The following is a 14,035-nucleotide window of genomic DNA, read 5'->3' as shown; positions in this document are numbered from 1 at the left end:
TTAAAATAAATTAATAGTAGTTGAATAGTGAGAGGTCCAAACTGATTTACTTTTTTATGTTGATGTAATGCTGTTTCTGATTTGACTTAATTTCATTTTTGTAGAGTTAAATATTTCTTATTCCGTTCTACTCAGGTCTATTCCATTATATTCAGCAGAAATTGGTCTTTTCTAAATAAAAAATGAAGGAAATGTTAGTTTGTCAATCAGATATGTTTTGTTCTGTTTTAATAATAACTCGATAATGACAAAAACCCTGGATTATAAAATGAAACCTTTTTTCTTCCAGTTCACCCACACGTTCTAAATTACCGTTTACAGGTTAATTACTCGCAATATTGAGTTATTGATGTTGCCGATGCTGACATTAGCAGAGAAAAGCTCCCTAAATCCAGCGTTTTTTCCATAAAGACTGAACCATGAATTGATTTTAAGAGTTAATGTTTGTAGCTGCTGGAATAAGTTCATCACCTGAACTGAGAGCGAGGTTCACCACGACGGGTCAAAACGTATAAATTAACCCTTCTCCTCATATTTTAATATATATCGCCACAGGAATTCATTAATATCCCCCAGAGCATGGTATCCTTTTTTTTCTCTCTTTGAAAAGATTTATATTCTCCTCCAATATTTATTTATTGAACTCATGAATAGGTGATAATTCACCCAGCCACCGTTTATCTTGACGTCTGCTTTTTCTTATCCTCCTGAGACTTTTTCGCCTTCCATCCATTTTCCCACTTTTCTCTCTCCCTCCTCTTTCCTTTTTTTTTCCCAGAGGTTTCATCCTAACGTCAAGCGCTCAATATCCCCCCTGTCATTTATTAATGACGTCCTAATCGCCAATACCCCATTCAATACGTCGCCCGATCACTACTTCTCGTCGATAACGGCTGATCAATCCTGCATCTAACCCGGCAGACAGACACTTGGGGCAACACCTTCAATGTCCAGGCGTTCAATACACAGAACAGAATGAGTTTGAATGATAAAACCAGAGAAGAGAAGAAAAAAAGAAAAGCGGACGACTGTATCAACACACTTCCTGTCTGGAGGTTGTAGTTTGCTGTTGCGTTTTTATGCGACGCGGCCGACATGACAGAGAAGTGGAGAGGATGAGATGCAGAAACACAGCGGTGCATAATCACTACAAGACGCGGGGAGATAATAACCCATCTCTCCCCGAACCTCGTTTCACCGGGAAAGCTGCTGACTGACAGGAAAACAAACACTCAGTGTTTTCTGCTTTAATGAGATGGAGAGAGAGAGACAGGGGGAGACGGTGAGGCGCTGGATGAGTTCTTGATGCTTGTCGCATTTTCATATTATTTGGATTTTTAAGAAAAAAAAAAATCAGAGAAAAAAAAATATTTAGAGGTCAAAATCCATGATCTTGGGATTCAAGAACACTTTGGATCATATGTGGTCAATTAAAACTATAGGTGGACACTTTTTTATTGGCCTTAGATGCATGAGAACAAAACATGTCAAGGAAGTGTGTTAAAGAGTTTGTGTTGCTTTAAAGTGGCCTGGAGGTGGAATTGTTTCCAGTTGTTTTCCCGTTTCATGTTTGATCTTTGTCCCTGCTAACACGACAATGTTTTCAAGCCAAACCGGAAAAAAAAAAAAAATTGTATTTTTGGCAACGGCTTTTGGAGACTCTGAAAACACAACTGTTAAAAAGTAGCTACCAAGGTAAAACTTTTCTAAAATGCTTGACTCCAAAATGTGAAAATGTCTCCTTTTTGAGTTTTCCTTTCCAAAAAGTTTCGCTTTTACACGTCAGAGTTTTGAAAACAGTATCCATTCACACAGGGACAACCAGAAAGCTGAACTTGGTGTAGTCAGCTTGGAAGCTACTGCCGTTAGTCGTTTTATGTTTTCAAAAAGTTGCATTGTTTTCCCAGTTTAGATCGCGATGGAGTCTGCTCATTTTTGAAAATTTGGTTTTAACCTGTCAACATGGAGGCCGAGTGGCAGCATTTCAAAAAGTTGTGCTTTCCCACCGTTTCCATGACAACGGAGTCAGAATGCTTTTAAAAGATTTCTATCCTGGGAACTGTTTTCCAAAAGTTGTCATGTAAACGCAGCCCTCAAACACAACAGAAGTTTTCAGCTTTCATTCGAAGACATTGTGCACGTGACGCCTGGGATTCCAGTGTTCCTACAGCTGACTCACCCCACCCTGGTCAACATGCTTACGTCTGAGTTAAAGTGATTTGGAGGTCCGTTTAATAATCCTCCTCACTGAGAGTCCTCTGCATTTTTATTTTTTATCTTTTTATCTCTGTATATCATCCGGATGTCAAGAGTAATAACTTCAGAGTGACTCCAAACTGTCGGCTGGCAAAGTCGTCGCTGCATTTCCAGCCACAAGTAAAAACCTCGCAGCTCGCCTCAGAGGAGAGACAGAATTACAACGAGCTCTCAGATTTATTTCCAGGACCAGAATAATTGACTCAATCCAACTTCTGTCACCTCAATCTGGATCCTGTGTGTCCTTGAGTTGTTAACATTATCCACTTCTCCATGTTTTTCACTGGCCGGTCTGTGAACTGATTAATAAACATCTCGCCACAGATCAGTAATTCAAAATTAAACTACAGGCAAACGTGCCCTTCTGCTTAGTTTCCTCTCCCAAGTGTGATGTAAGTTCAATATGGCCGCCAAAGACCACAACAGATTATTACTCTTAAGTTAAATGGGCCTGAAAGTGCGTGTGTGTGTGTGTGTGTGTGTGTGTGTGTGTGTGTGTTTGCTTCCATGGCTGAGCTCCAACTCTGCAGGTTCAGGCTGGCCTCTGATCAGCTAATCCACTCTCTGTTTTCACGTTGGACACCATTTAAAGTCAATGCTACACAGCACCTCGCCGCTCTGACCTCGGACTCACTCAAGTATCTCACCAACGTTTAGAATTCAGTGCCAGGTTGCAAACAACAGCAGAGCGTTTGACCCGACTTCACTGCAGGTTTTGATGCCCGTCAATTTCTGTGTGTGCGTCACCTTTCAGACGGGCAACGCAACGTGCTGCAGAAATAATCAATAAGAAACATTAAACAGCAAGATGCTTGCAAACAGATATTCAAATAAGCCGTATGCATTAGTGCACATGCATTACACATGCACGTGCAAATATCTGGAATATTAAAGTTATACTTAAATAAATGGGTGGATAAGCGAAACCAGTACTTTGATTAAGTCAATGGAGGGTTGAAATTTTAATTTATTTAATGGGAAACTTACTGTGGCCAATTAATACAAACTTATATTATATTATATTATATTATATTATAATAATGCCTTGGATAAGACAAAATAGCAACATAAAGTAAATATAAAGTGAAATGTTTAATGAAACAAATAAGATGATTAAATTGAAAAAAGCAACAAAACTTTTATACTGATGTAAGTCAAAATATAACATTTCCTTCAAAAAGCTGCAAAAGTAATTTGAAAAGTGTTCTTCATTTTAATTAAAAAAGAAAAACACTACAAGTCAACTTGATCATTTCCAATCATTTCCTGAATAACATCATGAATGCTCAGTAAAATTTAACCAAAAAGTGTTGATAAAATCGTGAAATTAAATGTGGAATATAATAACATACAGGTGAAAATGAAGAAGTTATATACTTGATGCAGTAATAAAATATAATTTAACATAAAAAGAGAGCTGCATATACAGGACATAGAAGCCAGGTGAAATAATCGGAGTGCTTTTGAGCTGCAGTCATGCGGGGAAAGTGTGCAGAGTGTGCTCACTCCTTCTCAGTGATTCCCTGGTGTCACATTAATACATTAACACACATTTACACCTGCCCAGTATAGCCACGCTGCCCTGCCTCCATCCCACCGGACAGCCTCTATGTAGAAGAGGTGGAATTTAATATTTCCACTTTCCAGACGCTGCACATATCGTGTTTTTCCACTCGGAAATCTTTCACCTATCCTTTCTTTCTTTCTTTTTTGCTGTTAAATTATGGGGTTACTCAGGAATATAAAGATAATTCATTTCCTCCTTTGCTTGCTTCTTCTCCTTGTTTTTTTTTTAGTTCCTCTTCTTGTCTCCTCCACTGTTTTACACCTCCTCCTCTTTAATCTGCACCACTTCTGAACACAGACTCCTCCTCCTCTCCTCCTCACCTTTTCTCGTTTCTCCTCACTTGTTCCTCCTCCTTCCATTTTTTTCTAATCTCTTCTGCTTCTTCCATCAAGTTCACACTCTTTCCCAACCGCACTGCTCCTCGCTCTTCTTCCAACAGTTCTTCATTCTTTCTAGTTCCTCTCCACTTTCCCTATCTGCTTCTTTTCCTCCTCTTCTTTAATGTCCTCCGCTCCTCCCCTTTGTCCTCCAGCTCTTCTCCTTGTCTTCTTCCTTCAGTTTTGTTCACTAACTTACACCTTCTCTTTCTCCTTTTTGGACATGTTCTCCTCCTTTGCCTCCTCTTCTCTGTTTTTCTTCAGTTACACTTGATCTTGATCCTGGTGTCCAGCGTTGCTTCACACCTTTCCCTCCTATCTCTATACTTTCTCTTCCTACTTTTCTTTCGACTCCTCTTCTCCTTTCTCTTTCTGACGACACTTAATTACACGGAGTCCTCCTCTTTTATCGATGTTGTCTTCTCTTCCTGCTTTGATTATTCCTCTCCCTGTCATTTCTCTCCTCTGCCTCCTCCTATCGCCATCATATATTGACACGTCCTCTTTCTCTTCTTCTTTTTTCTTTTTTTAAACCATTTTGTCCTCCTCGATACTTTTATCTGTAATACTTGTATCTTATATCTTCTTTTTCCTTTTCTTTATGTGTAGGTATTTTCTGACATACATGTCTGTTTGGATTAAATCTATCAAATGAACATTAATTACACTCTTGATATACTATATTGTGCTCTATTGTACGTACATATGATCAGATTGCACCTTTATTTTTGGCATGTGTGGAAGGTGATTAGTGAGTGTATTGGCCTTCAAACAGGGACATTTAAATGAAGATTTTGTTTGAGGATGATCAGTTGCAACTAGATTATGTAGATTATCAAACATATATGAGTCTGACAGCAAATACATCTAGCTTTTGGGGAGAAACAAAAATAACACTGAAAATATGTCATAATAAAGTCCACAAACAAAAGTCACGGTGGGCCAGTTGAGTCAAATTTCCTCATCACAATATCATCTGCTTCTCTGCTGCAGAATGAACTGATCTGTTCTCTTTTTTTCAAACATTGTAGATCACATTGTTCGGTTTGCTTTAATCATTGGACATAAACAATTTCACCATTTTGTCGTCTATCAAACGTGAATCTTTCACGCCTTCCCAATTTGTCTTTCCTTTTGTCATTTTCTCCCTTCCTCCATCCCTCCTCTCATTCTTTCCATCTTTCCTGTACTTTCTCCCCATCCCTCCCTTCCTTGGCTCCCTCCAAACACTCACTCCCATTCAATTCCCCGTCTCCCACTTTTATTTCCTTTTTTTTCTTACTTTTTCACCCCCAACCATCCCTCCATCCCTCCCTCCATTAGACAAGGTGACTCCTGCAGTAAAAGGCTCCAACCCTCCATTATACCAGAGAGTAAAAAAAAAAACCTTCATGACATTCTGTCCCTGGTGGACACAACATTGATTTTCTCATATGTCTCTCCCTCCCTCTCACATTCACCCCCCCCCCCCCCCCTTCTCTCCTCCCTCTCCTCTGTCTCTTCCACTTCCTCTCAGCCTCTCTCTCTCTCAATCTATGTCTCTCTCTCTTTCGGTCTCACTCTGTTCTCAGAGGGTCAGGTCTCTATCTTTCACTCTTGGTTGTTCGCTTTCATGCTGCCCAGTGGCTACCGTAGCATTGTATGCCATTTATTGGACTTTTGCTACACACAAACACACACACACACACACACACACACACACACACACACACGGACCCTTTCAACCCCACTATCAGATGACTGCTTTGCTGAAACAGCCAAGAATCTGGCAAATACGATTACTGTGGTCCTCTGCTAACCTGAGGAGACAGGTATATGCCATACATCTGTGTGTTGTGGTGTGTGTGTGTGTGTGTGTGTGTGTGTGTGTGTGTGTGTGTGTGTGTGTGTGTGCGTATGAGCACTCCTATACATTCTGCTGACGGCAGGTCCTGTCATCCCCTGAAACTCTGCCTGTCAGTCACTCTGCAAATGATAAAGGTAGATGCAGAGTTTTAACATTTAGAGAGCAGTGGGGAGCCGTCCCGTGACGCTCTCTCCAGTTTTAGTTTTATCTGTCGGGCGTTAAATTCCGGACGCTGATCTGATCGTATCTCGTGTCATCTAATCACATCCCTAAAAACTCTTGTCTTGTCATGAACTGTCTCATCTTGACTCCACACCCTGTCGTTGCTTTCTAACCAGAGAAGAGTTTCCCCCACTCTGAGGAAAAGGGTGAGGTCCACTTACTTTGTTTTTATTAAGACGGACCATGTGAAATGTATCCATGCACCTTCTGTCCCACTTCATTTGAGGTTGTAGGGTTTTGGTCGTGTTGCAGTAATCGAGACCGATGTTGAGACCACATTTTCAAGGCTGTGGTCTCTGATTCAGTCTCAGGTTAACTGGTCTAGACTACAACTCTGGGTCCTGGAGCGGATCCCAGCGGAACATGGAGAAGGCAGCTTCCACCCTGGAAGAGCACCAGTCCATCACAGGTCAAACATGCCAATCATTTGCCTCAAATATACAGTTCTGAGTTGTGGGAGGAAACCCAGCGTACCTGTAGAAATCCCACAGACACACAGGGAGAGCAGACTCCACACAGTGAAACCCCATTCAAATTTACTACAGTTCTGTTTTACATACAGCCAAAAACAACAAAGTCACATCGAGGCAATTTTACACAGAGAGAATAAATTATTTTCTTATAGCCAATAATGTAAGAAGGGCCAATATAATAATACCTGCAAATAAAGATCGTATAAATGTGTGAAACAGCAATATAACTTTCCAACAATGTCATGAAATTAATAAACAAAATAGAAAAAAATGCAATTTTACGAGTGTATCCTGAAGAAATGCCTATAATGACTGTCATCAATTATGTCATTGAAGTCTGATTATTGTTGTATTTATGTTTTATGATATTATAGAATGTAGATTTTGATTTGCGAGGAAAGATGCTGCTTTAATAATTGAATAACCAAACATACAGCATATACCGAATTGTTGGCAAAAATTGCAAGATGATATTTCCCGTTTGGCTTTGCCGAGTGCTGGAGCTGATCCCACTATTCTGTGTGTGAATGGGTGAATGTGATCATCAGTGTGAGGTGCTTTGGGGTCTGCTCATGTGATGGGAAGCTCTATAGGTTAAATCTATTCACCATTTGTCTTCATGAACATGCCCCAAATGGTACAAATGTGAATTGGTTATTGATTATGCGCAGTGTGATTTTCCTCCCAGCTGCTGTTGCCGTGGCGAGAGTCAGTTCCTCAGCTGGCCTTCTGCTACTTTTGTTTGTGGAATTTGTAGCAAATTTAAATTGTTGTAATCTGCGTATGCATAGATCATCCCCAATCAAGGTTCGGAAAACCAGACTCAAACCTGTTGTTTTTTTACAGTGCAATAAGAGTGCCGACCACTACACCCATGAGGTCCAGGAATATAATCCAGTTCTGTCATTGAGCTACTTCTAACCATTTCTGATACTTCTGCAGAGACCGTAGAACAATTCTACAGTGTGTAACAGGAACTATATTAAGGTTTTTTTTTTGTTTTTTTTTTTCTATTTTTTGGGGGGTAATTTTTTTAAAGGAGAGACAGAGAAGCATAAATAAATCCAATCCACCTCGGACACAGTATAGTCACGCTTAAATCCCAGCATATGTGAGTGGGATATGCTGTGGCGGCTTTACAGAGAAGCATGGTCACATCAGACGCGGTCCAGCTGCTTCATATGCCCTCACATTACACCTCAGTGCCCACACAGACACGCTCTTTATCTTTTGCAGCCATCACATTCTCATATTGTATCTTGTTTTCCATCTGCCTACCTTCTTTTTCCCCCACTTTTTTTTTTTTTTCTTTTTATTGTGATGAAATTTAATTCATTTTTTCCTGCTGGGTCCACCCATGCTCAACGTCTACACACTCCCCGTAGCTCCAGGTGCTTTGGACCAGAGTGTTCACACAATGTAAGCTGTAATTTCTTCAGCAAAATACAAAATGAAACTACACAGAACATCAGTGAGAATAAAACCACGCCACCCCCATGGTTTCGGCACTTTACCTTTCTCCTTCCTGTCATCCTCTCCTTTCTTTCTCCCCCCTCGTAAAACACCTCCGCGCTTCATGCTCCTGTACCCACAATGCAGTGCAGGCCGGCCGTTTGTTTGAATTATGAGCACGGCACCTTCGAGAGAGGCGAGAACATTGTGTCTTCTGCGTGCATGTGCATTCCTGCCTCTGCAGGTGTTTGCCTTCGCTTGATTTTTATGTTTACCGCAAAGCAGCTGGAGCCAGATGTGGAAAAACACTGAAAAATGGGATTAGCGGTGATTGTGTTTTTGAATGAAAGCTGCACTTAGAGCGATAATCCAATGCGAGGAGTTGCGGGGAAGACGGATGGAGACATGGCAGCCCGCTTTCTGAAAGGCTTCGTTTAAATTGTCATCATTCTTTACGTGACACCGCGCCTCCTACACATTTCCTTAAAGGGCAGGATGTGGCTAATTCATTAAAGGTCATGATGGGCTGAGAGAGACGGAGGAGAAAATATCAATACCTTTGTCTGAATTCAAACATATTTATTCAGCTCGACCGCTTTGGCCCAAACAGCTCTATTTTTCATCACAAGATTAGTAGTTCAGTTTCCAGGTGAAATTTACTTAAAATACCATAAAGGAAACCTTCAAAGTGGAGTCGTCAATTTCTGATCGAGACAGACCATGAAATTAAATTTTAGGGACGTGAACTTCAGCATCAGACGAATATGTCTCCAGCTCTTTTAGTAGCAGACTTCTCGGAAAAAAAAAAAAAAAAGTAAGACATACACTTTATATGAACGTCCATTTAAATGACATTCAGTGTTCAAAGAGGGTTTGGATGGAGACCTGCCGTCCTTGTGTGTTTGGTCGGAATCTGCTCATTTGGAGCCGGACTTCTGAACATGTTTAAAACATGACTTTGCTTTGTGACCGTCGCTAAAAGCAATCCAAGTCCTTGCTGTATTGTTCAAATTCTAATTAACTGCTTCAACATTCAGTGGGAGCAAATGAGGAAGGATGCCCTCTGAATGACACGACGGTAAAATAAATAGATTCAATTAGTCCTTCCTAAGAGGGACTGGGACTGAAAAGTAAACTTCATATGGGAGCCTGACCTCAGCTGCTTTGACCCCGCTGACGCCGTGTTTCCAAGGTGGGACTCATGATGACGATGAAGTTTGATTTGCAAGCAAAAGACAGTGAAAGATCTTGATGTTGTGGTTTTTAGCTGCATTGATGAGATTTGCTTCTCTGCAAATCTTTGTACAGCTGCAGGTTTTCTTTTGCAATCGTTCAGTTCAGCTCATCTTCTGAAAAATGTCAGAAAGGCAAGAAAATCTCCAACCTTAAGGCTATAGTGGTAAAAAATATAATCTAATTTGTGTATGTGTGTGTTTTTATCAGAAAACTGCTCTTGCTAATAGACTATAATGGTTCATTTTGAGGAAACAAAAAAGCTGCAAGTGACAAGATACACTGACTACTTTTATTGTACATTATTTTAAGGTGACAAAAGTATTTTTTATTTATTTTTTTTACATTCTGTAGATTTTCACTAATAGAAAAGCACAACATTGAGCGCAACTGAAGCTTCCCTGGTTCTTAATTAAACATATGGAAATCCTCAGACTGATTGAGAAAGTATTTCTTGACATGCATTGGCTGGAAACCCGGCCGTGGTGCTTCCTCTGTCTTCTCTGGCTTTTAATTAATTACTCAGATAGTAAAAGTTGGAGAGATTCATGCAACGCAACCCCGCTGTGTGTGTGTGTGTGTGTGTGTGTGTGTGTGTGTGTGTTCCCCTCTGCTCCAGATGGTAGCACAGGGAAGCTTTGACTCAGTCAGCCAATAGGCCTTATGATAGACATGATTAAACACACTAACTAATTATATGAAAGGAAATTAAATTCTGGACCCCCGTCCTTTCCCCCCTTCCTTGTAGCAAACAGACACCAGCAGAACAGGCAAAAACACACGAGCACTATGAACGCACGACAATGGCACAGAAGTGGAGCCCACACACACACACACACACAAAGTCGCCCTCATCCCAGACTGATACCAATCATGTCGCTGCTAATCAGAGCGCTTGGTGAACAAAGCTGTCAGAGGAATCCAATCATATCTCAGACGATGAAATCGTTTACTGTGGATGAAGATGGGAGATGAAGTACATGGCTACCAATATGAAACCAGCAGTTATTCTCAATTCTGGGGAAATCACAGATGTGACGATTCTGAAGGACGGCGGTAATGTGCTCTTAAGCTGATCAGGCCTATAGAAATATATGCAGCCGGAGACGCGAGGATGTTTCACCAATCGTCTGAGGGTCCTCGTCAGCTCAGGAAAGTGGTGGAATTCCTTCACACAGAGCCGTCTGGGGCGTTCACCGCTGACACGGTGGACATGGAGTGGAAATAAGAGAGATGTCAAAAGCTTTCCTTTTCAATTTTTAATACAGGGGGTGTCTGCTGATTGATATCTTCCACAAGGAAAAAAAAAGAAGAAAGAAAATGAAAGTGACAGGGTGAGACTGTGGTTTTCAAAGTGACACAACAATTTGAGATCTGGCTTCAGAGTTGGTAAAGAAAATAGCAGGTTTTAAAGCTATTTCTTGGACCTTTTATTGAGGTGGTTGTGGCTGTTGTTATTGAAATAAGGAATCACTTTGTAACACAACTTTGAGTTAAAACCTAAAATCCCTCAATTATAAAAAGGGATTTAAAAGCCATAGGCCTGATTTACTAGAACATGTATGAACTGCAAAAGCAAAATCCACCTAAATACAGATATCTGACTTTCTTTTTTTTTTTTTTTTATCAAGTACAGTAAATAAGTACAAATGCTCAGTTGTGTGCTGCTTCTGGATTCAGCTGATTTTACCTGGCGACGCTCATCAGTTCAGGTTAACAGTTTTATTCCGTTCAAATTACAATTGTAAGTCCAATCAGTGAAAACACACATGGACGTATCACAAATGTTTCCATTATCATGTGTTTTTTCTGTTTACCTGCATCAGTAAAATAACATTTACAAATCAGTAAATCAAACTTTAACTCTCTGTGGTGTTCCCTCACATATGAAGTGGACGGTTCTAGAGAGAAAAAGGCTTTAATAACGACACTCAACTTTGGCAGTGCCATTTCTCTCCATATGGCCGGTCAGGCTGTGTGCCAGTTTGCCTTCCTCAAAAAAAAAAAAAAAAAGCACACATGCCTTTTAATTACATAAAACGCAAACATAGCACAGCCATATGCTGAAAAATCCCCAGACCCAATAGATTTTAGACTCCAGCCATTTAGCAGATGCTCACACTTGAAGCGTTCTTCCAACAAGTAGGCAAAAGAAAAGTAAATCTTACATTCAGAACACGACTTCTGACAGGAATTGAAACGTTCGCAGTGTGTTTTCTGTAGATTTTAATCAGCGGATCAGTTCGGTGCTCCAACTTGGTGATCTTGGATATCTCTTCAAAATGTGCTTGATTAATGAAGCATGGCATGGGAGAGCGCTAAATACGTTTCTCTAAATCACTTCTAAAGTATAATTACATTGCAGCAAAGTGATTTCAAACATCTCATCAGAATATGAAAGCCTTCGGAGGGTTGAACATAATTATGTCGCCAGCCAAACCCAACCTGTGGGTACAGAGCCGCTCGATATTTACTTCCTTGTGTCCAAAGCGAATCCATGCCAGCTCTTACACACCAGCAGTCAGTTCGCATTGAATAGGAATGCTTGGGGAGGGAAGATGCTGTGCACCGGTTTCTGTGACCCTGAACACATCAGTTCCGCCTCCAGCTCATAATTAACTTCATATTCAATTATGTAATGATCAAACTGCAAATTACCGTGAGCTTTGTGGGATGGATTAATGTGAAACTTATCCAGGTGTAAACATGTTATGACATGCTATGAGAAAGGAGTTGCTGACTCTATCCCGAAAAGCCTGGTTTTTCACGGACCAGCCATAACATTATGACCACTGACTGGTGAATAATGGGTAATAACAGAACACACGTGAACATTTTGTCCTTGAATTTAATGTTAGAAGCTTGGAAAATGGACAAGTGTAAGAATTTAGCCAAGTTTGGTCATGACCGGTCTGATTTGCAGCGGTCAGAGTCATGAGAAGAGCCGACCTGAGCCACCAAGCCTCATTGATGCAATTAAGAACAATGAACCAGTTTAACTCAAACTGCTGCAGGGGTTCATGCTGGATCTGATAGAAAGCCTCAGAACACACACTGCGGCAGAATTTGTTTTGCATGTAGAGCAAACGGGGGACCGACACAATACAAAACATTCAGTCATACTGTAATGATAATGATAATGATAATGATAAGAAGATTTGACTCATACACGACTTTTCCGATAATTTCAGATGACATTTGGACAGATGGGAGATCAAACCGACAACCTGATCCACCAATATAAACCAACTGTGCAGCTTGTTGTTATATAAAGTATCCTACGTTATAACGAGTCCGTCTCATTTCACATATCCATTCTTTGGTTTGTAAAGACAGATGAGCGTATTGATGTAGAGCGCTGTGTCACACCTCGGCTGCCTCTTTAAGTACTTGAGGTTAATTGGGGAGTCTAAATTGCCGGTAACGTGGAGATGTGTGTGATGGTCTGTCCCTCTGGAGCTGGTCTCTGTTGCAGTGACAGCCTGTCCCTGCCGTCACTCATCGGGCCCGATTAACTAAAATCACAGAGCCTGCTGAACTGCAACATTCACACCACTAGCTTTCTGTTTACTAAGAAATACGCCACGAGTAACTTCACGCAGAAACAGGAGCATTGAAATGAGAGTGTGAATGCTTTCAGTCTTATCTACACGAGGATGATCAGCTGGTAATGGAATTGATTCAATGCTCATTTGCTTGTGGTCATTATGGATGGAGAGACCGGAGCGCCGAGCCTGATCCAGCACACTGATGCAGATTCTGATGTTTGTGAAAGGAAAAAAAAAAAAAAAAAATGGATCACATATTTTGAAGTGTAAAGAAAATGAATCTGAAATGCTCCAAAACATTAATGAGATGTGTCAAAGTCACAATTTGAGGTACCACCGAAAAAATAAAATAATGTCAGCAAACAAAAGCTTTGGTGAGCCATCTGGAGAAATCCCTCTCGCCAAAATAAGAGCAGCTTGGCTGCTGAGCCAGTGTGTCCCACCTGGTAATACACAATCACAAACAACATGAATCTTTTCCGAGGTCGTAAATCACATGGCTCATTGTACTTTGATCTACTCCTCCCAGCATTCCACCTGATCTGTGAGACACGCCCAGCATTCTCTCTTCATGGAGGAGACCGTCCCGAATGGATATTGTGTTTGTGGAGGATCTACCAGACACGATCCACAGAGAGCAGCGTTAGCAGATGAATTTATATCATTCTGCTCAGGCCTCCTGCAACCTTTAGTTGGTTAAAGTGAAAATGGATGGTTGAATGATAACATCACACGTTTCCCTTCATAGAGAATAGAGAGATCGATTTAGGATTAAAGGGTTGCAGGTTTAAATCCCACTGCTTACAGGCCACTGCTGTCACTACCTTAGCAATACTCAGTTGCAGGGGATTAATGAAGTATGCTTTCTTTCTTTCTTACTTTTCTGCTTTCTCACAGATTTAAGCTTTCAGCTTTATCAGGTTTTTGCCGAATGGGGCGACATGTACCCTGAACAAGCAACCATTTGTCTTTCCCATCTTGCCTTGGTCAAAGCCTCTGCAATGCAGCCTGTGTTTGGATCTAAAGCCACTGCAATGGGGCCAGTCCTGTTTGAAATGCAG

The 14,035-nt window shown here is 40.8% G+C and overlaps 1 protein-coding gene across 1 annotated transcript in view; it reads left to right on the top strand.

Moving 5' to 3' along the window:
• The window catches only part of slit3 (slit homolog 3 (Drosophila)), a 288,135-nt gene that overhangs the window by 159,357 nt on the left and 114,743 nt on the right, over positions 1–14,035 (top strand). The window lies entirely within an intron of this gene.

This window comes from Salarias fasciatus, chromosome 2, assembly GCF_902148845.1.
Source record: "Salarias fasciatus chromosome 2, fSalaFa1.1, whole genome shotgun sequence".
NCBI classification, from domain to species: Eukaryota; Metazoa; Chordata; class Actinopteri; order Blenniiformes; family Blenniidae; genus Salarias; species Salarias fasciatus.
The sequence above is the reverse complement of the archived record's forward strand: the minus strand, read 5'-3'. Positions and strand labels throughout refer to the sequence as shown.